The following is a 27,587-nucleotide window of genomic DNA, read 5'->3' on the forward strand; positions in this document are numbered from 1 at the left end:
AAGACAGGCGTCAGGCAGGGAGATACGATCACTCCGATGCTATTCATAGAGTGTTTACAGAAAGAATTCAGAGACCTAGATTGGGAAGAATTGGGGATAAGAGTTAATGGAAAATACCTTAGTAACTTGCGATTCGCTGATGATATAGCCTTGCTTAGTAACTCAGGAAACCAACTGCAATGCATCCTCACTGACCTGGAGAGGCAAAGCCGAAGGGTGGGTCTAAAAATTAATCTGCAGAAAACTAAAGTAATCTTTAACAGTCTCGGAAGGGAACAGCAGTTTACAATAGGTAGCGAGGCGCAGAAAGTGGTAAGGGAATACATCTACTTAGGACAGGTAGTGACTGCGGATCCGGATCATGCAACTGAAAAAATCAGAATAGGAATGGGCTGGGGTGCGTTTGGCAGGCATTCTCAGATCATGAACAGCAGATTGCCATTATCCCTCAAGAGAAAAGTTTATAACAGCTGTGTCTTACCAGTACTCACGCACGGGACAGAAACCTGGAGGCTTACGAAAAGGGTTCTACTTAAATTGAGGATGACGCAACGAGCTATGGCAAGAAAAATGATGGATGTAACGTAAAGGGATAAGAAAAGAGCAGATTGGGTTAGGGAACAAACGCGAGTTAATGATATCTTAGTTGAAATCAAGAAAAATAAATGGGGGCATGGGCAGGGCACGTAATAAGGAGGGAAGATAACCGATGGTCATGAAGAGTTACGGAATGGCTTCCAAGGGAAGGAAAGCGTAGGAGAGGGCAGCAGAAATTTAGGTGGGCGGATGAGATTCAGAAGTTTGCAGGGACAACATGGCCACAATTAGTACATGACCGGGGTAATTGGAGAAGTATGGGAGAGGCCTTTGCCCTGCAGTGGGCTTAACCAGGCTGATGATATATATATATATATATATATATATATATATATATATATATATATATATATATATATGTGTGTGTGTGTGTGTGTGTGTGTACGAGAAAAGAAACATTTCTGGATCCTCGCAAATATATGCAGTGAAGTGGACGCGTGTATGAAACGATTTATTGACATGTCGGCCGTGGTTCGGTCTTCATCAGAATTCAATGCATGGCGTCAAAAAATCGCCGCATAGGAGCGCGTAATTCCCTATATATATATATATATATATATATGCGTGGGTGGCGATCTGAAAATCCAAGTACGAGTTTGAGATAGGTCCTCGTGTTGACAAGGTTGGTTATTTGTCACTCGGCGAACCCTTTCCAAATGCAGTAGGAAATTTATATTCGCAATATTACATTATTTTGCAGGCCTATAAAGCAACGATTTTTCACGCCATGTTCTAATAACGCTAAGGTGTAATAAAATTTGCTAAATTTTTCTAGAATTTGAACAAGTTTTTAATTCCAAGATTGCCTTCATGCCAACCCTCCAGTTTAATTTAGTCATCGCCCTGATGTTGTGTGTAAAGAACAACTACCATGAGATCCTACGAGCCTCCTGCGTTGCCCAGGTAGCACTGTGAAAAAGCAACTGCCAGCTTCCCCATCGCAGCATTGCGTATCAAATTGTCCCAGAGAAAATTGCTGGGCCAGGATGAATTCCGAACTTGCGGTCGTGTTGCGCGTTGGCATTCACAGTAAGAAGAACCTGGGAAGCTACCCGTTTTGAATGCTACACAAGGAGACAAAATTTTGCCGGGCAAAGTATATCTATTCTGCCAAAGAAATTTGGGGTCTCTCGGCGGGATACAACTTGAAGTACAGTCTGCATCGTACACTCTAAAAACTAAAGGTGTCCAAAAGTTCTAATTTATACATTGTCGTTGGAGTCATTCATGCGACATGTATGAACTTTCTCCTTGAGTAAATGTACTTTACGAGGGATAGCGTAGATGTACTATGCTACTACCAGAGGCAGTAGTAGACTTGGAATATTTTGATTGTACTGTGCGCATGGAGAGTAACTGTGCTGTTTTTGATAGTGCTCCATATCACGTAGTTAAAGCAGCCTTGCGCCTGTTTCTACATAGAGTAGCTAAAAGTTTGTTTGTGAAATTATATAACATAGAGCGTCCAACATTTAGAATTGCAGTTGTGCCTGCGTGCTTGACATTGCTTGTGCGAGGCTGTCAACGACATTGTGTGTACCTAAAAAGGCTAGAAGGCCACCCAGAACTCCGCAAAGATTTGCCTTATATGAGGGTGCCTTAAGCCGGTTTACATGTATAGTCTGGACATATATAGCTTCACAGTCTGCGATGATCACAGCCAAAAATCTAGGTATAAGTATAATCCTTTATAATTAAACATATGTTCGTTTGCAATTTCTGGGACTGGATTTTAGACACTAAATTTTTGTTGCAGTCAAGGGCGAAGCTGCAGCAGGTTCACAAATCCTTCAAAAAAGCATCGCCCGTTGTGAAAAAAAGCAAGGAAAGGCACATTTATTATCCAAACGAGTTAATATGCGACCTGAATAAGAACAACCACAAAGATTCGCACATTTCATTGGACTCGAGTCATAGCCTAGTAAACCAGGTGTCCTGAATGAATAACACTCAATAGAAACTGACCGACTTAATTAGCCACGAGAACTTGGAGATCCTTGCCGGAAGTGAAAAATTGCTTTTAAAGTCCTTGTGCTTCTCAAAAGAAGACAATGGTTGGATAGGTACAATACTGGAGAGTAGCTTGCAGAGGGTTCGAAACGGATAATTTTGTCTGGTGAAAATGCCCGCCACCCCCTCCCACGATTTATAACGAAGAATCAGAAAAGCTAATACTGGCAAAATTTGAATGTTGAGAAAAGAAACCAGAAGACATGCTAGTGATCACTAAAATATAACAATAAATCAACTTACCTTTTGTGCAACGACAGGTACCCCCCCCAAACAGTGAATATAATAAATAAAGCACAAAGATTGTATAGGGCATCCCTCCCCTAGTAAAAAAATTAATCAATAGAACATAGTGCACGTAATGAAAAGTTTTCCGACTAGGTATGTATTGCAACTGCTACAGTAGCTGTCTGTGCATTTTGGATACGTCATCGACACAATATTGCTACGAAACAGTCTCAAATATTTATACCAATAGAAATACCTAAAAAAGGTAAGTGGAAAACTCCGGAAACGTGCAATTCTGTCCGTGTGCCGTAATTGTATATAGACGGTATCTGACAACATTTCCAAAGCAGTAAAAGCCGACAACACATCGCACTTTAACGGGCGCGGGCATCAGAAGCTTGCGTCTTCGAATCACGTCCGGGTCTCCAGTTGTTAGGAGGTCCGTTTAGCGGAAGCAAGGAATGCACGTTTTGACAGCTTGAGAACGGAGGCGCGACTGCCTTTACTCAAAAGTAAAAACAGTTTTACCGACTGGCAGCGGTGGCGTCCTAGTCGGGCAGCCGCTTCAGTTCGAGCCGGGGGCAATGATCCCCACGGTGAAGTAAACTGGATTTTTGAAGCAAGGGGTAATGACCCATACGGCGTAAATGACGGACGGTCACTACAGGATCCATCTTTGAACATACTAATAATAGCCGCTTCAAAGTTAGCTCAATTGACGCAAATAAGAAAGCGCGAGGAAAGTATCAAGCTAAAATTTAATATGGTATCTCTGAACGGATTGCACTTGAAAAATAATATGTCCACATTGAGCTATCGCCCAAAACGGTTGACTGTTATACATTTTCTTGTTTACCGAAATCGGCTTGACTGTTAATAGTATACTACATTGTTCTAGCAGAAAATGTTAAACATTGAAAATAGCTCCAAGTTTTTACATGTGCTTTCTCCCTGAATAACAACGGAATAAGACTCATTACCTTTGCAAGTTTCAGAATATGAAGATTGTGAAATTTGAAGAAATCACTTTTTAAACTATGATAGAGACAATCAAAGTAGCCCAACATACACGTACGGATTGAACAGACTTGTTTAGTGGGGTGGAGAGGCCACCTGCGGTCTGCGTCAGCGTCAGTACCTACTAGGTCTAGATATCTGCTATGTTTGACGTATGTTTCTCATAGAGAGCATTGGCACGGCAAGAAGCATGGCCATGCGTGGTCGCATTGCAGTGTTGGCCTATGCATATTTAAGGCGAACGCCTTATATTCGCCTTAAAGCGAAAAATCTGGCGTCCGATTTCCGTCCGGCGCTATCATTTGATGGTTTCAAAACCCACGCCCCAAGTGACGACGTCAACCTCCCAGCGCTGGATCTGCTGCTGCTCGCACTGCGAAATTCCATGGTCAACAGCCACGGCGTCGTGGCCGACGCATAAAAAAACCAATCCGGCTCACAGCCAAAATTGCAATGTGGTGGAATAAAATGGAATAAGGCGGATTAAAGTAGATTAAGGTGGAATAAAGTGGATTAGGATGGACTGTGTTGGATTAAGGTGCATTAAGATAGGCTAAGCTCAGTCCAAATTAGAGCAAACCAGGGTGCAGCTTTGAGGTGGAGGTTTCACTTATAATGCCAGCCAAACGTCGTAATCGGCGCGGGCAGAGCGATAGACAGATAGTGATCTAAACAAAGGAAGGACGCTTGATTCTGGAGCCCGCGAGGGAGCACGGCGAAGCGTCGACTGGGGAGAGGGAGTCCGGGCCTCGGCGCGCCTCGCACCGGTCCCTGCACAGCCCCAATGCGCGCGTGGCGCGCCACCTGTCGGGGAAGCGCCGTACATTGAGAGGAGGGGTCTTCTGTGTTTGCCGCAAGATGGCTCTGCGTGTGCGGAAAGCGCAGAAGAAATGCAACGGAAACGCACTTCGCTACTCGTGTAACTGCGACTTCCGTAAGTTACATGTTCATAATTACCGATATACACCGCATTATAACTTTCTACGGCTCGTTTATAAGGCAACACCACATTCACTAGAGGCGCTTTTGTACCGCTTTGAAGCGTCGAACTCGTCACACCACACTGATCCGGCATTGACTAGTTGTTTTTTATGGCCATGTAATATTCACATTGTACTTTCTTTCGCCAAACCCGTAATAAAATAAAGCTCGTGGCTGAGTGGTAGCTTCTCCGTCTCACACTCCGGAGAACCTGTGTCGATTCCCACCCACCCCATCTTGCAAGTTGTTTTTTGTTCATGAAGTGCCTCCCGGGATTTATCGTTCACGGCCAACGCCGCCGACGCCGACGACGCCGGCTTTTCTGTGACACGAGCTCCTTAACGCTGCCGCGTTAAAAATTATGACGCAGATACACTGCACTTGTCTGAATCGACAAGATGCGAATCTTTCGACTAGTGCTCAAGTAGATTTTGTAAACCTAAGTGCAACATGTACAATTGCCCTTTCTTTATTTTAGGTTACCTGTGGCAGATGGCACAGTTCTAACCCTTGATCTATATTGCTCGACGTGGCGGCCATTACTCTAAGTGAAATTAAAATGTGTTATCGCTAAATTAATTTAATTATGATTATTAACGTTGTATTTATTTACTTTACCACACATGTTTTAATGTACAAATTATAGCCGGTGAGTTCGCAAGGCGTATCCACTTGGAATGAACTCTCAGTACTGTACGAGCTGCAATTCGTAGATTAAAAGATGTCAAAAAAGACATAAAAAGTAAGGGCAATCACGTTAATTACTTATTTAGGCGTTTTTATTTCTCGTAGAAATAATGACCGCTTGATTAACTCAGATCACATGAGGATTGCGCTGTTTGCCACAGGCAACTTGTAACAATTTGGACCGTAAAAAAACTTCAGCTACAGATGCAAGCAAGAAAAGCAGCCTTCTTACTTTATTTTCCTTTATTTTTTCCCATTATGAATAGAGGAAAGCCTAAACAACCTGATCATTCAACTGATGAAGGTTCAGGCGAATAGTTGTTATAACAAAGAAGTCACTGTGGAACGTTGGCTTCAGAGACACTCACTATTGACCGTTACTGATCGCATGTTGACGCTTTATTCATCTGTCATAGCACCGTAATACTTAACGCTTGTAATAATAACCAGCACTTACCGCCAGCAAGGTCGGGCCCTGTTGTTGGATAATGCGCAGCGTGCGAGACAAAGGAAGAAATGGTCAGTGCAAATGCGAAAAATATGGGCAATGATCTCAACATGCTAAATGACGTGCGCTCTACACTACGTAACCGTACGCCCTTAGTATTGAGACCAGAATTCTGCACACATGCACCACCCCATTAACACTGTACTAGCTGCGCTCCGATGTAAAATAAAATAAAATATTAAGGTTAGAGGCCACACACACATAAACTTTTAAAATCAGAAACAATGGTTGAATAACTTTTTTTCTGAATAAGCCTGGCTTGTTTACCTTACCCAACTATTTATTAAGAGCAAGAAATGGTTCATTTTCGGGCACGTAACTTCTGTCATAAAATTAGCTTAGGGTGCTAGTCGCGCCAGCAATGGTAACCAGGTAATGAATTACTGAATTCAGTAACGCTTCAGCTTTTGTGTAGCAAGTGTGGGACCAATAAAGTGAGCTTGGATAAATATAATATGATAAATATTAAGGAAGTAATGGTTCAAGAACTGAGCAAAGTGAAGAAAAACTGCCATATGGGACTAAATTTATTTGCCAAATGCGCCGTAAATAAAAGATTATATATAAATGATATCTGTATTTGTTATTCTTTGCACGCAGTTTTATGTGAGGAATAAGTGCGCGAAATTTAAATTTATTACAGTCATTTAGAACTAAGTTATCAAAGCTTACGCGTCATAAGGTGGAGCGAAATATGGTTTTGAGGAAAACATTTAAAAATGTTTCAAATCCTATCGAAAATGTCAAGAACAACACATCGAGACCATAGAGGTCTGGCTGCCCTTTGTAGACCTTTAAGAAAAATAAAAATGTGCACAATTGGTAAAAACATACCCGGTACCTTTACAGACAACATAAATTCAAAAAGAAAGTTTATTTTTAATCATATTTTTATGAAAGAAATAGCAGTTATTTTTCAAACCATTACAATGTGCTTTCGGTTTCGCCAAACGACGGTGTGGGTTGAAAAACTCACTTTAGCTCCCAAGCTAATATCAATAAGATTATTCTTTGGCAACACGTTTCTCAATATTCAGGCACACGTCTAGTGTAAAAAACAAAAAAGAATAAATCTTAGGCAAGAAAAGTGATTTTTCAATATGAGCTCCCCCTTGTATATAAATTAAATGATTACACTTACGTCGTAACCATTTCATGATTCCTAGCGTGAACAAAGCTATTGTAAAGATAAAATGATGTAAATTGAAAATCCAAGTGGAGAATTTCGTTGCGCGTCATGAAATTCTTAATGTGATCGCAGCATTGACTTATTCAAAGACAGCAGCATAGGGGAAGGTGACGTGAAGACAACGTCAACTCCTACAGTTTGATGCGGGTCGCTAAAAATCAGGAACACCAGTGTGACGTTCGGCGCTTATTCACTACAGATTGAAACTAGGACTACTTGCAGAAAACAATGATACACCTCTGGACGAACAAGCTTGACTCTGGCTGGACCGAACATTTTTCTAGAGTGCTTCTTGAAGAATCGAGGCTGTTTTGTGCGCATAAATGATATGGTGTTATTGGGCGTAGCGTCCCCAGAACATTCACAAAGTTCGGGAATGTCTGTGGAAGGCCACAGATAGACTAATTTGTGAGCAATGACAATTTGGATTAACAGGTATCACGCACTTGCGTTACACCACTTTTCATACATAGTTCCAACTAAGTCCATCCCCTTTCATCTCTTCAACCGTGGTTTCAACGGCGAAATTTAAAGAAAACCTCATATAGTGGGCTATGTTTCCATGGGCACGTACGTTGAAAAGTTCCTGGCTTTGCCAACTTGCATGTAAAATTGAAACATAAACTTGGCAACATATAGAGAGAGAGAGAGAGAGAGAGAAACTTTTATTGACAAACGATTTGCGTGCAGTGGTCGGAGACCCTTTAGTCCAAGGCCCCGCTGGTCTCGGCCGCCAGCTTGACCTGTCTTATGAAGGACTGTTGTCCCGCCAGGTCTGAGCTGGTTAGCTGTGCCTCCCATTGCTCCATTGTGTGGTGTGTTTTATCAAACGGGTGTGATTCACAATCCCAAGTAATGTGTTGTAGTGTTGGTATGCCTCCGCAACATATAGAAGCATGATATCTGGTTAAGCAATGCTGAAAACTTCAGATGTGTCTGATTTTCCGAGCTATTTTAATTTATATAGAATCTGAGATGGCAGAGGCAGGAGCTGGTATCGCATATTTGGAGTTACGGGGTATCATGAAATTCTTTTTCCTTCTGGGAAAATCTTCGAAGGACATTCACACTGAATACACTACAAGAGAGGTGTCTTTCTTACAACACAGTAAAAACCTGGGTTTCAAATTTGAAGACCAGGCATTTTACCAGTGAATATGGACGCCGCAATGGGCGCCCCACAACCTCAGCAGAACGCGAAACAAGCGATGCTGTCCACAAGCTGATTCTTGAATATAGGCGAATATCCACCGGAAAGATGACCCAGTTACTCTACATCTCCCAGGAACGTTTTGCTTTTACTACTACCAATATCCTACTCATGCGCAACCTTCCGGTGAAGTGGGTGCCAAAATGTTTGAACAGTGAACAGAAAGAGGCACGAGTTAAGGGATCCCGAGCTGTTGCGGCTCCATTTTACGAAACAAATGATTTTTTTGGATAGGTTAGTAACCGAGGATGAAGCCAGGCTCTACATCTGTGACCCAGAAACTAAGGAGCAGTTGAAGGAATGGCGTCAGAGTGGGTCCCTACGACCGCAAAAAGTTCCGCACCCAGAAATCGGACAAAAAAAGTCATTGCGTCCATTTTGTGGGACGAAGACGGTGTCCTTTTGGTGTTGTACCTGCCTGAGGGTTTTAGTACAACCGGAGAGTACTACGAAACCTCCTGGAGCGGTTGATATAGGCAGTAAAGAAGAAACGCCGGAGGAAGTTGACCAAAGGGATCTTTTTGTTGTGGGACAGAGCACCTTCGCACATGTGCAAAGTTGTATCTGCTGAACTGAGGAGCCTGGGTTGCTAATCAGTCTACCATCCTGGGGTTCACCTGAGCTGGCGTCTTCTGATTTTCATCTGCTTCCTAAGTTGAAGAAACCCCTGAAAGACTACCATTATGACGGCATTGTCGATGTAAAACATGCTTCTGAGAGCTTGTTTGAAGACCTATCACAAGATTTTGGTCAAATGAATTAGGAAAGCTGAAGTAACGATGTACCAAATGCATCATCCTCAAGGCGGAATAGGTCGAATAACTGTACTTTAAAAACTTTCCCTCCATTCTTTCTGTACAAAGCCAGGAACTTTTCAGCCCCCCCCCTCGTATCTACTAAATATCTGCTGTTGGTGTGCAATTCTGCCACATCTTCTACATTACTAGGACCTCGAGAATACTGCCTACACAAATTGTGAAACGCTGTAACCTAAAGGAGACTCAGCTTTTATACCGTGTGCAAGGAAAAAGTTGCTTACTTGATAATACTGAGGAAAATGGAGTGTTGATAAGTGTACACTGGCATACGAATGCTTGTTGACATTGATAATGAAGAGGCTGCTCTCAATAATGGAGCGAAAATTTCCGGGTAGATCAATATTATTCTTTTATTATTATTTAATTTTATTTGCTATTTATGGGTTCAAGATGAATGATAGTTAACGTAAAAGTGGCTTGTTTTGTGAGTTTTCTTAATGAGGCATGAAATAAAACCTGGGTTGGGTTTGTTGAAAGTGTCCATGCCTAACACTGCGGCTTGACCTAATCAACAGAAATGTGCGCTGGTCCCGAGCGCATTTCCTTCAAACAATAAAGCACTTAAGTGAATGAATGTAAAGGTTAAGTAAAGGGCACCATATAATTGAAAGAGGGCAATAAATCAGAGTGACGTGTCATAGGTGAACTTAAACCGACTCACCGGCGCTTCACATGGAGTAAAGAAAGCAAGGTTATGCGGGGGAGCATCTCTTCCCTCCGAAAAATAAAGATAAGTACACACAGTGCAGCAACCCACATATTACAGTAATGCGCTAAGGAAGGCTTTCTTTTCCTTCTTCGATGTCAACTGAATGGTGGTAGGTCGGGGTTCCGATTACCGTCTTATACGACGTGGCATGGTTATTACCCACACACAGTAGCACATCATACCGAATGACGCACGTTGGCGCCAAAGGGAGTTAATAAACAGTGACACTTACCCAATGAGTCAAGTTAGCGTCAAAGAGGTTCATTGAAGAGTGGTACATGCGCAGTGCACATACGCAGTGATCGAAGTTGTTGTGAAAGGGGTACATATAAGAGTGGCGCATACACACTAGCACATAAATAGTGATTAGGCAGGAGTCAAGGAGGTTCGCTGAAGAGCGGCACATGAGCAGTGAAAAATACCGCGAGTTAGCTTGAAATATGTTGGTGACGAGCGACATATGCCCCGTGTCGCAAATCCGGTGACCCAAGGTGGTCTGTTTTAACCCAGTTGACTCATCACACTAGCCCCGTGTTCTGCACATTAGACCATGTACTTTCTAGTGTTCCATGTTTGCGCGATAACGAGGCAAAAGAAAGGTAGGTACCAAGATATTTACTGCATCTCGTAACATTTTCCAGTACTGTGGAACCTGCTAAACTCCTAAGGCAATAGAGAGGCCGACGGGCCCACGTAATTTGTTTGTTCGCATCGCGTCGTTTGCTCAGCGGCTGCTGAATTCGTGGGATACCATGCATTCATGCAAATGCCTTAACCTCTTATATAGAGTTGTAATAAATTACGTCTTAAACAAAACAAAAGACAAACTCTATCTCCCCGCCAATATTCAGACAGTTACGGCCGGCGCTGTGTACTGTTGCGCAATGATATTGCCTGTGTACATCTCGTACCTTCGTCAGTGCTGCAAGTGATTGTTAGATGGAGTACACACAGGCACACAGACGAGGGTGCTTGCTAGACTAGGCATCAACTAGGCCATGCTTCATAATAACATCACCAGTGTGGCAGATAACACGTGAAAATGTTCTTTCAGTATATTTCTGTTACTTCATAGTTCTGCAATACGGCGTCCCATATAATTTGTTGCGCACTGTGACCTGCGTCAGTATTCTAGCAAATATTTTGTTCTCTGCCATTTTTACATAGTTCGTTTAAGTAAAGCCAACCCAGAAGGGAGATCCAAAGCTCATATAAATAATTCAGTGCGAAGAGGGCGTCCGTTCATATAATTTCTACTGTGCAATGAAAAAAATTGGCACACATACTTCAGACTGCTTAGGTGTGGAAATAGGAAAATATTGCACCACTTCTGGACCTCAAAACGTCAAAAACGCGCACTTGTTATGTGCCGTCAATGACACCCGATTACGTGTACTGTCACGTGCCCAATGAAGCCCACACCAGGTCACACACACACACGCACACACACACACACACACACACACATGCACGTACGCACAAGCACACAGACACACACACACCGTAAGCCCAAACCGTGGAGCCACCTCGGCGTCGAAGACGAGCGCTCGTCTCACACCCCGCAGGCCCCATTTCAATTCCCTCCGAGACTGAAATGTGCGATGTTTTTTTTTCAAATTCATTTCTTTCCTTTGTTTACAAAAGCCTACACGTTTCAGCTGCTAATGAGTGAACTTGCATTGTGTAAATGGATGCAGCCTCTCCTAGAGGCAAAAGTCTGAGGAACCCACATCGTGACAACTTTCGGCGGCAATGCGTTTTGCATTGATTTAGTATAAGTGTGAATACGCATGGGGTTTTACGTGCCAAAACTACGACCTGAGTTTGAGGTACGCGTAGTGGGCACTTCGGAAATATGGACCAACTGGGGTTCACTAAGTGCGCCTAAATCTAAGCACACTTGTGTTTTTATATTTCGCCCCCATCGAAATGCGACCGCCATTGTGGGCATTCGATCCTGGAACCTCGTGCTTAACCAACCAACACCATAGTCACTAAGCAACCACGGCGGAAATGGATTCAATATAGCGGCACAACGCATTGCTACTGTCAAAACGAGACATGCCTGAAGCATGTACTGAATAGCGTTTGCTCCTTCACGGTTCCCTAACAACACTTGGAGCCACCAAGTGCCGCCACCGTTGACTGTGCGCGTGGGCTCCGACATGCGTGGCTCGCCGTTGCGTCCGAACGCCGAGAAACGCGTCAGGCAGCTATTGGGCTCGTCAGTGGTGTTTCTTTCTGGACACGCTGCGCCATCTAGTGACACTGCCTATTAAGGCGCGGGTGGCCTCCTAGACTAAAACCTTGTCGCCACTACATGCGAACGCTGACAATTTTTCGCGTGCCTGCTGCACACTCAATGGCACACACGCCGTGACCCAAGTTGGCGAGAGGGTCATTGAAGAGTGGCACGTATCCAGTGGATTCATGATGAAGCTCACTAGAACGTTGGCACGAAAGGTGTTCATTGAAATCTGCCACTTATCCAATACACTTGTGGCCCAGCCTGCTAATGCGTCGGATTGCTGTCCTTGATGAACCCTTGTGAAATGGGTTGGGTTTGTCCCAGCATTGCAGAAATAATAGTATACTGCCTTGGTATTTTAGCGCACTTCACGCACTTTTCAAGCTATATGTATTGATTTATTTTATGTTTCATTAAATCATCTTGATGGGCCCACAACGAGGGTATGTTTTAACGGCACACAAAGAGCGTTTGTTCCAAACTGATGGAGCATGCCATCTTTTCCCACATCACGAGATTTCTAATTTCTAAATACTTTTTCATCATAGTCAGCACGGATTTCTTCAGAATTTATCTTGCGGTACTTAACTTGCGATATTATAAATGACATCAGCTCCCAATTAGACCTTAATGTACCCGTAGACTCATTGTTTTAGACTTCGAGAAAGCTTTTGAAAAGGTACCCCACAACCGTCTTTTCATGATACTTTCAGCCCTGAATTTCAATGCCCTAATTTAAACTTGATTGCGCAGTTTTCTGACCGGCCCGAAACAGTTCGTTTTTGCAAATAACTTTTGATCTTCTCTGTCTCCAGTGCTTTCTGAGGTTCCTCAAGGTTCTGTTCTTGGCCCCCTTCTCTTTTTAATCTACATTAATGACCTTCCTAATGACATACCTTCTAACGTACGCCTATTTGGGGACGACTATGTTATTTACCGACCTATTAAAAATAGCTCAAATATCCCTGTCCTGCAGCGTGGATTACAAGCAGTTGAAAAATGGTGTGAGACCTGGTTAATGTCAATAAATGTAAATAAAACCTTATTAATCTCTTTCAATCATCGCTGTTCTTATGTAGCACCCAGGGATGTGTGTGGTGCGCAACATGGTGCGGTGGTAGGGACAGACAGCAGCAGACGACAAGGAGGGCGCGCGCCGAGGCGAATTCTGTGTTGGAGGGGGAACGATGACGCCGAAGAGCGTCCGGCACGTGGACGCGCGGCGCAAGAAAAGAAAACAAGAAGAAAATGGCAACCAATTGGGAGAGACCACGGAGTGTCAGGCAGCCAAACGGAAAATGACTAATCGGCCAGGGCGGAAGAAAAAGCATGGCGCGCTGGCACAAGGAGGGAGACGCCGGGAGAGTTCCAGGAAGCGACGCCAGGAGAAGGTCGGCCACCGCACCCGGAATTGAAGACGGGCCGTCGGGTTCCGGACCCGAGCCACCAGGACTTCACCCGACCGGGGCTTCCTGCCAAACCGTTCCTGTGCGTCGCCAGTCTACCCGAGCGTGTCGCCAGCTGCTTAAGGCCGGCGAGCTTCTGTGCCCGTGGGCAGGAGGAAAGCAGTCGGGCTACGGGCTCGAGTTCTAAGCCCAGCTGCTTGGCCAGAACACCGCCCCCGTCTTTCGTGACACCTGCTGCTCGAGGCCGGCGTTCGAGCTTGTGTGCCAGTGGGCAAGGCGAGATCAGTAGGGCTACGGGCCCGAGCTCTACGCCCAGCTGCCCGGCCAGAATGCCGCCGCGGTCTGCTCGTGCCGCCAAGCCGCCTGTCTTCTACCTTCAAGCCAGAGGTAGCGCTCTCTGGTCACCTGATCAACGGGTAAACACTCCAACCTTTGGTGTGACCGGCACAACTTTCATGAGCCTGTCGCCGCGTCTCCACGTCGAGACTGTTACGCATACCTGCCGTCGTGGCAAGCCCGCACACGCGCAGCAGTTAACCTCATACTAGCCCCAAGTGTGTTTCTTACTGCCGTGATACCTGTTTGAGTATTTATTTTGTGCTTTCTATTTCCTTCTATTAATTTTAAGCCTCTTTCTAGTTTCATTAAAAGTTTGTGTGTGTTTTCGAAAGCAATGGCTTTGTCCTCAATTGCGCATCATAAATTGGCGTTCGCGACAGGACAAAGACGTTCGTTTGGATTTTTTGTTCTAACGACAAGGAACTATGCTAGCACGCGAGACCTATTAGCCTTAGGCGAACGCATGGGGCTGGAAGGTGCGGAGTCAAAGGCATGGTTAGACGAGCAGGAAGCGCGGGCGCGAGAAGAGCGGGCAGCGGAACGCAAGGCTGAAAAGGAGCAGCTTGCATTGGGGGAGAAGAATTTACAGTTACGGCTTAAAGTCGCGGAAGCTGAGGGCAATCATGGCGAGACCAGCCAACGACAGCTAGAAGTGGAGGCGCGAACGCTTCACTTGCGCCTTCAAATGGCGGCAACGGATGCTGCGAGGATAGCTGACCGAGGGTCTGGATGGAGTGCATCATTCAGCGTGAATCCTCTGTTTGATACCGGGATTCAATGAAACCCGTGACGACTTGGATGCCTATTTAAAAAAGGTTCAAAAGGGTCGCCACCGGACAAGAATGGCCTAGAGACAAATGGGCGTCGGCTCTAAGTTTATGCTTGAGCGGAGCAGCTCTAAACGTTTTTGTACATCTGTCTTCTGAAGACTCCATCGAGTACGGTAAAGCTAAGTTGGCGTTGCTCCAGTGTTTTCGTTTTACGGCGGAAGACTACCGGGGAAGTTCCGACAGAGCAAACCCCAAGATGGCGAAACTGGAAAACAATACGCAACTAGGCTACTGAGTTTCTTTGATCGATGGGTGGAAATGTCCAAAACCGAAAAGGAGTATTCGAAACTTCGCAACCTAGTGGTGGCGGAGCAGTTTCTGAACAACTGACATCATCGGTTAGCACTCTTTATGCGCGAGAAGAGCTACCGCCAGCTAGATGACATGGCCGAAGCTTCCTATAATATCTTAGAGGCTCAGAGACAGCCCAATTTGTTAGTATTCCGGCAGAAATCGGAAGGCATTAGGCCTACGGAAAAAAACGGATGCTCATCCGAGAGAGTTCCAATGCAATGATTCGTATGTGGAAAACTGGGTCACGGGGCATCGGACTGCCGATCTAAGCTGAGGCAACCATACTGCGGATATTGTCGCAAGACCCGGCATGATGTCAAAGCCTGCACCAAGAAAAACAGTCCACCAAAGAAGACGTTTTGCCTATTGTCGACAGAAGAGCGCCTGGAAGATTCCAACACAGCAGTCGTTGAAGAAGGCATAGCTAGCATGGTGAAGACCCACACAAGGACTGTAGCACGCAAGATGCCAGTGCTAAAGGGCGTCATCTTCGGACAGACCGCGTCAGTCTTGCGAGATACGGGAAGCAATGCGCTGCTCGTGCGTCGTTCCCGCGTACCAGACAAGGCTCTCAAAGCTACCACCGCTAAGCTTGTCCTGGCAGACGGCAGCAGCATTGAAGTTCCCGAGGCTAAGGTTGAAATTCATTCACCTTATTTTTCTGATACGTTGATTGTCAAGTGTATGACAGCACCTTTATATGATGTTATTATCGGAAATGTACCAGGATCACGAAAAGCTCATGATCCAGATAAAACCTGGACAGAAATGCTGAAGAAGAAGCCCATCGAAGATGGTATAGCAAGTGTGAAAAGAACCAAAGGAGACGACTATTCCCTGGATGCTTTGCTGGTCGGCATCAAGAGCCGAGACCAACCGCCAACAACGTCCACGATCAATATCAGCGCCTTCAAAATAACCAGGAAGGATCTTACCACGGCCCAGAACGAAGACCTTAGAGTCTTGCAAGAACAAAGTCGGTCAAGTGTTCCAAGGCAAAAGATTAGCATCCTACTCATTCGAAGTAGTAAAGAGAGTGCTGTATCGTCGCTACCGGCTGCCCTCGGGCAAAATCACCGAACAAGTGGTAGTACCTCAGAGATTACGCGGCCAAGTACTCACTTTGGCACACGAAAGTCTTATGTCAGGGCACCAAGGATTAAAAGAACAAGTGATCGTGTTCTAGAATCCTTCTACTGGCCAGGTGTCCAATAAGCAGTGAGAAGATACTTACGCTCATGTGACACTTGCCAGCGAACGTATCCTAACAACAAGGTGGGCAAGGCACCTCTTGGTCGCGTGGCTTTGATAGACACTCCATTTGAAAGAGTGGCGGTGGACATAATTGCACCCTTAAAGCCTACATCAAATAAGGGTAACCGATACATACTGACCCCGGTGGATTTCACTACACGATATCCAGATGCGGTAGCTTTGCCATCTATGGATTCGGCTACGGTGGCCGAAGGACTGATAGAAATATTTTCTCGCATTGGATTTCTACGTGAGATACTGTGCGACCAGGCCTGTTGTTTGACGTCGGACCTAATGAGAGAAATAAATGACTTGCTCGCCATCAAACATCTAAGCTCGACGCATTGCCAACTCATGTGCAAAGGTCTGGTGGAGCGATTTAATGGCACACTGAAACAAACGCTACTCAAGATGTGCCAAGAACCAAAGTCATGGGACCGATTACTAGCACCCCTCTTGTTTGCGTATCGGGCAGTGCTCAAGCCAGCATGGGGTTTTCTCCTTTCGAGTTGATCTACGGTCGACACGTCCGAAGCCCACTCAGTCTACTGAAATAACTAAGTACAGGAGACCACCTATGCGAAAAAATCAAAGCCACATATAGGTATGTCTTGGATCTCCGAGATCGTCTGGAAAATACACTACGGCTTGCACAAGAGAACTTGTCGCGATCAAAAACGATGCAGAAAACTTACTACGACCGGGTAAGCAAGATACGTCAGCTAAAAGTTGGAGACCGTGCCCTTATCCTGCTTCCCACGGCGGCAAGCAAACTGTTGATGCATGTAAGGGGCCTTTCTTGGTCACAGGAATGGAAATCAACTTTGATTACTGGCTCGACTTGGGACATTCTACAAAGCTGTTCCATATCAACATGCTGAAGTGCTATCAAGAGCGTGAACCGGAATGTTCCCCACAGTCAGCATCATTCATCGTGGTGGAGAAGGAGATGGACGCCCCTATACTTTCCTTCAAAACAAGTGAGGGCTCGGGTGTAGAAGCAAATAAACTTGGCGATGACCTTCAAGAAAGTCAACGTGCGTAACTTCGCAGGGCGGACTACATGAGTAGAATAAAGGGGGGCTACAACCCTACGCCTCCTAATGTTACTGTTACCATAGCAAGCTTGTGTCGTCGCAATGTCATGCCATTAGTCTTTGATGTTGGTTTTTTTTCCTTGTTGTGGTTTCTTTGAATTAGTGTTTTCCTTTACTGCTTGGATCTGTATGCTCTGTTAACTGTGCCATGGAACCTTAACGCGCAACCTCGTGGACGGACCATGACTGTAGTGTTCCCAGCGTACGTGAACTATGTCGCGCACTGAGCGGCAGTTTTTCCTCAAAAAAACTTTGTAAAAAAGGGCTTATGTGATGTGTGTGGTGCGCGATATGGTGCGGTGGTCGGGACGGACAGAAGCAGAATACAAGGAGTGCGCGCGCCGAGGCGAAGTTCGTGCTGGAGGGGGAATGACGACGCCGAAGAGCGTCCGGCACGTGAAGATGCGGCGAAAGAAAACAAGAAGAAAATGTCAACCAATTAGGAGAGACCACGTGGTGTCAGGCAGCCAATCGGAAAACGACTAATCGACCAGAGCGGAAGAAAAAGCGTGGCGCGCTGGCACAAGGGCGGAGACGCCGCGAGAGTTCCAGGAAGCGACGCCAGGAGAAGGTCGGCCACCGGACCGAGAGTTGAAGACGGGCCGTCGGGTTCCGGACCCGAGCCACCAGGATTTCCCCCGACCGGGGCCTCCTGCCAACCCGTTCCTGTGCGTCGGCAGTCTACCCGAGCGTGCCGCCAGCTTCTCAAGACCGGCGAGCTTCTGTGCCCGTGGGCAGGACGAGAGCAGTTCGGCTACGGGCCCGAGTTCTACGCCCAGCTGCCCGGCCAGAACGCCGCCGCCGTGTGCTCGTGCAGCCAAGCCGCCTGTCTTCTATCTTCAAGCGAGGGGTAGCGCGCTCTGGTCACCTGATTAACGGGTCAAAACCCCAAGCTTTGGTGAGACCGGCGCAACTCCTTTCATCAACTTGTCGCCGCGTCGCTACGTCGAGACAGTTATGCGTCCCTGCCGTCGTGGCAAGCCTGGACACGCGCAGTAGTTAGCCTCATACTAGCCCCAAGTGTGTTTCTTACTGCGGTGATGTCTGTTTGAGTGTTTATTTTATGCTTTCTATTTTCTTCTACTTATTTTAAGCCTCTTTCTAGCTGCATAAAAAGTTCGTGTGTGTTTTCAACGCCAACGGCTTTGTCTTCAATTGATTTCTCGGAGGCTCCGCCTAAGAGAACCGTCAGAACCTTTGAGTCCACGAACTTTTCATCAAATACCCTCATATCTGTTAGGTAATTCGATAATATTATCTGTGACTTGTTTTAAATACTTAGGGTTTATCTTAATGCACGATCTTTCATAGTCATCTCATATTGCTAAAATAACTAACGAGGCTGACCGCACCCTAGGCTTTCTCCGGCGACATCTAAAATTTGCCCCTCCTTCGGTTAAAACTCTTGCCTACAAATCTGTGCTATGGCCCAAACTTGAATACGCATGCTCTGTTTGGGGCCGTCATCATACTAATCTTTCTAACATGCTTGCATCTGTCCGAAACCGCGCAGCCCGATTTCTCTTCCATGACTTTTCTCCAAATACTATTGTCCCAGCGCTTAAATCTAATGCGAATCCTTCTAAACTGGAAAGGAGACGTCAAGTGTCCAGGCTCATTGTATATCACAAGGTTATCATGCCCCTACTGGTAACAGCGTCATATCGCCAGCTCACCGCCATTCATCCCGGACCAATCATTCAAAGTCAGTATACCCCCCACATGCGCGCAGATAACCCCATCTTCATTCGTTTTTTCCACGTATAGCGGGCGACTGGAATAATCTGCCTGAAGAAGCGGCGGACCACTCCAGTGCGACTGTGTTCAGGGCTACTATTATTAGAACACATTTTTCTTTGAAGCTGCCGACCCCTCATATAAGACCCCTCTCCAGGGGCACTTGAGGAATAAATAAATAAATAAATAAATAAATAATTAAATAAATAAATAAAAATCAATATATGGAGGGGGATAGTACAATAACATGGAAAGCAGAATAGTTACACTATAATTGTGTGAGTGGAATACAAAAAGGACAATTATCCGCACTGCGTTAATAAGAGCGGTACGATCTATCTATCTATCTATCTATCTATCTATCTATCTATCTATCTATCTATCTATCTATCTATCTATCTATCTATCTATCTATCTATCTATCTATCAAACTATGTATGTTCGTGTGTTTGTCTAAACGTTTTTCCACCTACCTGGGTTATTGGGTCGAATGGTGAGGACATCGGTCTGCTAAGCTGAAGTGAGAACGTTCGAAACCAAGCATTGGGCCAACTTGGGTCCCTATGCGGCAGTGAGTGCATACGTGCCGCTCTTTAACGAACATCTTTCACGCCGGCATGGGTCATTACAGATGCGGGATTGATTAGGTACCACATTTGGAAGGAGCTCTTTAACGCCTACTTAGGTGGCGGGGCATGTCCCACTTGGTCTGCGCTGGTCTTACATAAACCTCTCTGACGTCCACTTGGCTGTCAATAGGTGTGTGCGGCTCTTCGACGAAAGTTTTTGAACTGGAATGAAACCCCGCTGATGCCAACTTGTGTCATTAGGTATGTTCCGGTAGGTGCGCACCGCTCTTCAATAAACGTCTTTGACGTCAATGCCTTAACATGGGCACCCAGGTAAGTGTCATTGGGAATGTACCGCTCTAAAATGCCGAAAGAAATACCGCTTAAAGATGAGCGGATTCAAACTTTGTTACAGTGCTTCCTCAAAGGCGGCAACCAGGAGCATAGAAAACCTGCACCATAAATGCATGGGGCATGTGCCACATTCACTACACGCCTTTCCCACCAAAGCTTCAAAGAGCTGCGCCATGAATGCACTGGGTAATTGCCCCTCTTCAACGGGCCTCTCGTCAACATGGGACACTGAGCATGTGCGACTGAGTGTGCAACATGCTGGAGAAGAATTCACAGTGTTGGCAGGCACCAGCGCCCCGCACTTTTCATCTCGAAGGCCATATATAGATTTCTAGGTAGTGTGACTTGACTGCTAGAAAGGCTATGCCGACGAAAGAGAAGCGCCACGAAAGAGGTCGAGAGCCGCATGACACGTTTCTTTGCGGCGCATAATGCCTTTTGAAGGCCACGCGCAAGCTTCATTGCGGCTCCGCTAGGTGACAGCAGGTGTTCTTAGGGAAGCGCAAGAGTCCTACTGCACAACATACATTATTCGTGACTTGTTTCGACTGCGACAATGCATTGTGTCGCTATATTGGTGACATACTAAACGCATCACTGTCGACAGACACCGTGAGATGGGTTCCACTACCTTTTGTAGGCAGGTGATGGTGGATCAGTTTAGATCACGGTATAAAGAAGAATATAGAGAGGTGCTCACACTCGCCCCCGAACGTTCGCGAAAACGCTGCTCGCTCGCACCGAAATTATGTTCGGTTCGGTTAGAGCTCGGACGGCGCCGTTGTAGAGGGCGCCGCGAAATGCGGTCCCAGTCTCGGCGGCGAGATGCGTACTGCTTCATTGTGGTTGCATGTGCGTTTGGAAGGCACGTTTTTCGTTCGCGTGCGTTTCACGTGCTTGGGGGCGCTACTGGATGCGGCGTCTTCGTAGAGGGCGCTGGGAAATGCGCTCCCAGTGTCGCCTGGGCGCTGGAGAACATACTATGGATGCTCTTGCGCGCGGGGTGTCAACGCCTCCATATATTTTCGTACGCCGTGGTTTAGATAATGCATGTTGACTCATGAGGAGCTGCAGTGTCTAGGCTTAATGTTTCACTGTGCAGCCTAAATCCTGGAAGTCGACGCAAGCTCTCTTCGTACTGAATGACATAGAGAAGCTAGTTTGGACATAGGACCTAGTTTGAAAGTTGGCTTCACATAAAATAGTTAAGTATAACTGGTCATGGCACAAAACGATAGCCTTAATTGTGACGCCGCTAAATCTCTCGACGAACATGAAGTTCTTTGTGAAAAAAAAATGCAGTCCTGGTAAATTTGAACTTCAAGTAATCTTAAATATGCGGTTTAACGTCGCGCAATTTCACATACATATAAGGGCCGCATATAAGGTTCTCAGGATTTCAAGAAAAATTCTGTAAACTCTTTCAGATTTTATCTGCGATTATTACGTTAATATATTAAGCATGGCCTACTGGAGGCCTTGGAACTATTTTTACCACCTGGCTTTACTTAACGTGCAAATACATTAAGTGCACGGTCGTTTTAGCACGTTTAACATATTTGGGATAATTAACACACGTTCAGCTATCTGTCTGTCTGTCTGTCTGTCCGTCCGTCCGTCCGTCCGTCCGTCCGTCCGTCTGTCTGTATGTATGTCTGTCTGTCTGTCTGTCTGTCTGTCTGTCTGTCTGTCTGTCTGTCTGTCTGTCTGTCTGTCTGTCTGTCTGTCTGTCTGTCTGTCTGTCTGTCTGTCTGTCTGTCTGTCTGTCTTCTTGTCTACAGGTCACTGGGCAGTTCATTATCTTTCGGAAGAGCAGTGGATGGCTACGCAGGAGAATAGTGTGTGAAATGAATCATTGCGCCGTCTTCGGTTATGCGTACAAGACATTGGGTACATGCCCCTCTTAAACGAACGTCTTTGACGCCATTCTTGGTCGCTTGTTATGTGCCACATGATATATTCCTCTCATCAGTGGGGCGCATTGTTGCCATCTTGTATTACTGCGTGTGAGCCAAGGTGCAGTTGGCGCTTATGGACGCAACAAATCAAATAAAAGTTACTCAGGCCTGGCCGGAATCGAAACCGCTTCATATATAGCGTAATATTTCATATATAATCACACAGTCTTTTCTAAATATTCACACATGTGCCATGCGCGGACTTAATGGCGACGCCGCTAAATTGCGCGGCGTGTGAAGTGAGTAGAGTGAGAAAGGGGCGTGGTTTCAGTCCATGTCTCATACATGACGCATTTAGGGCGCGACGACACGGCATGTAATACCCTAGTTACCCGGGCCGCTCAACCGCGGTTAAACTTAACCGTGGTTAACTCGTTCAACCTTGGTGAACGATAACCGTAGTGCGTCAGAGTTACACGACCTATCCTGTTCATGGTTAATGCCATGCACGAGTATGGTCCTTGGCTGGCGGGAACAGCGGCGTCGAGCCTAGCCCTCATCTCGGCATATCGGCGTGCGTTTCGATTACTTGAGCCCAGAGCGGCAACATTATCTTCGCAGGTGCGTATCAGCGCCTCCGTTGTTGCATCAGGCCGAATGAAACGCATTCGGCAAGATATCTGGGAAGCGTTCGCGCAGCACTCGGGAGAGATGCCGTCCGCCATCTTCAACGTTTCCGAAATGCCTGTTACACTAAACCAAGGTTGCCAAGTTGGGTTGGCGATCAACCACGGTCAGTGACTTAACCACCGTTGCACCTGCCATGTAATTGCGCTAACCGTGTTTGGTGATAACCGCAGTTACGTTAACCGCGGTTAAGGTCGCCTGTGTAACAGGAGTATAACGAAACTTGTTTGATTACTAGTCGCAATAAAGTCGACAGTAATTGTAAAATGGGTTCTGTAAGGTTTCTTTTTTGCGTGCTGCCAACATCGAATAGGGGCTTCCACAGCCATGCTCGAACTAGCGATATGAAGTCTTGCAGCACAGCGCCATGGTAACTAAAACTCCAAAGCGTGTTGGTTTGCAACATGCAACCAAAATGCGATACGGGAATAATCTTGCATCCCGCCGTGGCTTTAATGCAGTCGCCATGACCAGGCGTGAACCCCATTACTTCGTCTTCCGTAGAAAGCAAAGCCACTGAACCTGTTCGCAGTGTCAAATTTCAAATTCTCAGATGAAGTTACTGTATGTACTGCGTTGAAAAACTGTCGCTTCTAAGTGTAACGGAAATTCGCTAAACTCCCTGCACTTCTACCTGAGCATCCCTTTTGGGCTATTCACAAGGCCGACCAACACCAGCGGACAAACATTGTACGGCTCAGTGCCACTGAATGCCGCGGCAGAGAAGGACGAAGCAGATAAGCTGCCGGCGGTGCAGCGCACCCTGGCTCAGCCATGTCTGGCTGGTGCGCGGAATTTGGTCCGTCATCTGAGTGCCGCATTACGGCAACTTTTCTCAGTTCTGTAACGGTTAAGGGCCATGAGTACCTTATCTCCAAGGACGTGATACGACAGAAAAATGTTATGAAATGAGCCCATGCGTTTAGACTGAAATGGAATATTCATAAATTACTTTCACGGCCCTACTTTTTTTTGCTTTTTTTTTGCAATAAAGAAACAGAGGTGACGGAGGAATACACAGGGTAAAATACACTTGTTAAATTAAATTGAGGGTTTTACGTATCGACACTATTAACTGATTATGAGGCACACGATAGCGGGGACTCGGGAAGAAGTTTGACCACCTAGGGCTCTTTACGTTCCCTTCCACTGCATGGTACACGAGCGTTTCGCCATTGCCGTCCCATTGGAGTGTGGTCGCGTGGGCCAGGATGGACTCAGCGATCTGGCGTTCAGCAGCACGATGCTATTGTAAGTGGACTACCGCGGCGCGTTTATAGATACTTTGAGCTCGATATCCGTACTTACATGTGACCTGTAACATGTGGTATGTAAGTGTCTCACAATAACCAGCACTTACCGGCAAAAACTGGATGCTCTGTTGCTGTCCGTGTCGTATCGCGCAAGAGAGACAGAGAAAGAAAAGATCAGTGCTAAGCGTAAAGGTTGAAGAAGACCTATACAAACTAAAGTTGGTGTCTGTTGAGCTTCGAACATTGCGTCGTAAATATTTGTTCTTATGCCAGCGGTAACTGACGGTCGGCAAACAGATGTTATTATTCAGGAACGCCACGTCTGTCGGAGCATTACTAAATAAAGCTTTTCAATATTTATTGATACAACCTATGATCCACTACAAGATCCCTAAAAGATGGTGAGTTATTGGTTTACATGGTTTTCGCGAGAAAGTGTGCTTAGAATGGCGCTCTTTCATACAGGTTCTGACAACATTACACGTGTTGTTGACTAACAGTGTTGCATTATTCCGAGCCACTACTAATCTGCTACCAACTTCGAATACACAAGTGCAATCACCTCTTGCTGTTTGTGGTGGACTCTGCAGATTTCTAACACCATCATTTACACTTCATTTATTAGGGCGAAAACCTTATTAGTGAGTAGACCTTGAGCGAAAACGCGTCGATGACACGAAAGGTACAAACAGGCTATGAGCCCTGACCTATCGCGGGAATGGAGCCCACGATCTTTGTTGTTAATTAGGGTACGAACCCACGACTTCCTGTGTTAATTATGGCTACAAGTCTTCGACCTTTTGTGTGAATCAGACCATGACCATTTGTAGGAGTCGAGCTTATGACTTTTGGTGTTAATGAAGGTGACGTTTATTCAGGCACACTTATTTAAATGGAGTTAAGACACTCGAACCCACCACTTATGACCAAAGACGAACCCACCACCTTTAGTGGTAATCAAGGGCAAGATAATGAAAGAAGAGCTAATTAAGATAGAGACAATTAAGGCACACGTCCCCATGACCTTTCGTTATAGTCGGAACCACAACCATAGGTGGGAGTCCAGCCTACGACCTTTGGTGTTATTGAAGGCGAAGTTAGTTATGGCACAGTTTATTAAGGTAGACTTTATGACAGTACTCCAACCCAAGACCTTGGGTGTAAGTCGAACCCTCGACCTTCGGAATTAAGAGGGATGACTAAGGAAAGTATACTAGGCGAATTAAGAGTGATGACATAGCGAACTAAGAGGATGAGTAAGCGAATCAAGAGAGATGACTAAGTGAATTAGATTAAGCGAATTAGTGGGTACGTGGACGCCATTTGCCGTCTTTAACGCACCGGCACTTGGGCCTTCGCCTTCAAGTCGTCTTAGAGATAACATAAGAGACTGTGTAAATGTTTTTTTTTCTATTGTTGAGTTATATACTTGCTCACCCTCCAGAAGTTCTTATATTCGAAATCTGAGTTTCTAAGAGTTCTGTAACCTACGCTTATAATATATTCCAAATTGTAACTAGTCAATTCGAAGAATAAATGAAATGATTGTTGGAATTTGTTAAGAACGGATCCACAATTACTCCCATATAAGTAATAAGGTAGAAAAGGACAATGACACGTAGCCGCTGGAATGCAAGAATGGAAACTAAAATAATACCATGCACCTGCCAGTAGAGAGAAGCTATAAATAAAGCCCATCACCGGTTTCTTAGAAAAAGACCTTCGCAGATGAACAGAAAATAACACCCAGAACTTTATTAGAGGTATGATCCTGGAATGAAGCACTTTGTAGTGGCTCCTTATTTAAATGACCATATATCAACGGGTCAAATGATTTCAATCATTAAGCCACCATATCAGTGCATTTATACAGATATGCGCATATATACAGTACATATTATTATGCGTAAATAGGTAATTCTTATCGAGATATGTTTGCCATCAGTGAGCAGGAGCATCTGCACAGAGCGGCACCTGGGTAGGTGTAGCTCCCAGCTGCCTTTGTCTTCTCCTACTGTCCAATAATATCGGCATTTAGTGTACGCTATCTAAAATAATAAAATTTCATGTTTAACAATCGCATATATCCTTATTATTACTGGATAACGTTGACATTATTAGGCTTAGTTTCAGATGTTAGCGTAATTTTGCCGTATTCATAGGCGTAATATTACTCTTATCGCGGTGACGATTAACGGACACTCCAGGAGAATTTCTGCCATCCCGTCGGCGTCACCGTCAACGAAGGTGCTCCGTGTAAACTCCCAGGGCGATAACGTCTTCGCCACGCGCCGTATTTTGTATGTGCGAGTGAAAAGGTCCGATGGTGAGACGACGGTGGCGGCTCCATCTCGCGTGAGCAAGGGAGGAAAGCAGGGAGGAAGCGTGACATCTTTTGTCGCGCACACGGCAGCTGGGGGAGGTGAGGGAGGGGCGCGCCTTCTGCTGCGGTAGCAGGTGCGTGTGGTGCGGCCGCGTGGCCCCTATCTTGAAAGCGATCTGCGATGGGCACAATGTTCGCCGAGTGCTGATAGCTTCCTCTGCGCTTTACTTTCGCCGTTTCGTTGGGGTGGGAGGGAGAGGCTGCAAAACGGTAAATTTGCTCACTGCTCACTGCTCACTTCCTTGCTCCAACGTTTTTACAGCGAGTGTACGCACTCAATGGGTGAGATGTGCCCTTGTTTGCGTTTGCGTGGTTGACACAATGCTTGTTAATTTAGTTAGCAAGCGAATGGTTGCAAGATTACCCAACTGCTATGATAAATGTAGTATCCTTACTTAGTGTAGTGGTCTACTAAATTGCTACCGCAATCTTAGCCCCGCCTTTTGTGCGACATTGTAACTTTTTTTTTTGTCAGGTCGACCGAAAATTGGAAAAGACCTTCGAAGGGGCCCCAAATAATCCCTCGCATTAAAAATCATCGTTGTCCATAGATTGAACCTGGGATGAATGCTTTTTTCGAGGAGATTGCTCTACCATCTTAGCTAACCAGGGGCTGCAGGTCGCCGAGTGAGGCTGAATTGACCAACTAAAAGCACTGGAACAATAAATATGGCATGACATTCGAGATTTGCTTGAGCTCGCAGGTCTTTCCTCCGGCCGTCCCCTTCACACGAAGGGAGCGTAATTTGAGGGGTGGGGATGGCCCCTCTATTCCTCCGGCGACGTTCACTCCTGACAGTTTTTCATGCATCCTGCAGGCTTTCTCGCGCTACTATACTGTTGCTGCGACTTGGATGACAGGATTTTGCACTGCCATACCTTCTCTTACTTATAAGAAAATGATGGCTGATATTGTACGAGGCGCAAATCACATGGCTTTAGCTATTTATTCTCAAATGCAGTAATTTTATGAGCGCAGATATACTCCCACTACATTCACGTCGGTATGTACAAGTGGCGCAGCAGTGCTAGAATTCGTCATGAGACCGATGGAAAGTATAAAGGACCAGCAACTAGACCATATCATCGACCTTTTCAACTACTTATATAGCGTTGGCTTCGTTAGCGACAAACAAACCTCACTCGCACGAATAAGCTTGCCAGTTCAAAAGCACATACTGAAGTGGAAGTGTTACTGAAAGTAGAAACACAATGAATGTTTCAGCTGAGACGCAGGGATCTTTAAAGAAGGGGTCATTGCTGATGTCACTGCTGTGGGAATTC

This window comes from Dermacentor variabilis, chromosome 11, assembly GCF_050947875.1.
Source record: "Dermacentor variabilis isolate Ectoservices chromosome 11, ASM5094787v1, whole genome shotgun sequence".
In the NCBI taxonomy this organism is placed as follows: domain Eukaryota; kingdom Metazoa; phylum Arthropoda; class Arachnida; order Ixodida; family Ixodidae; genus Dermacentor; species Dermacentor variabilis.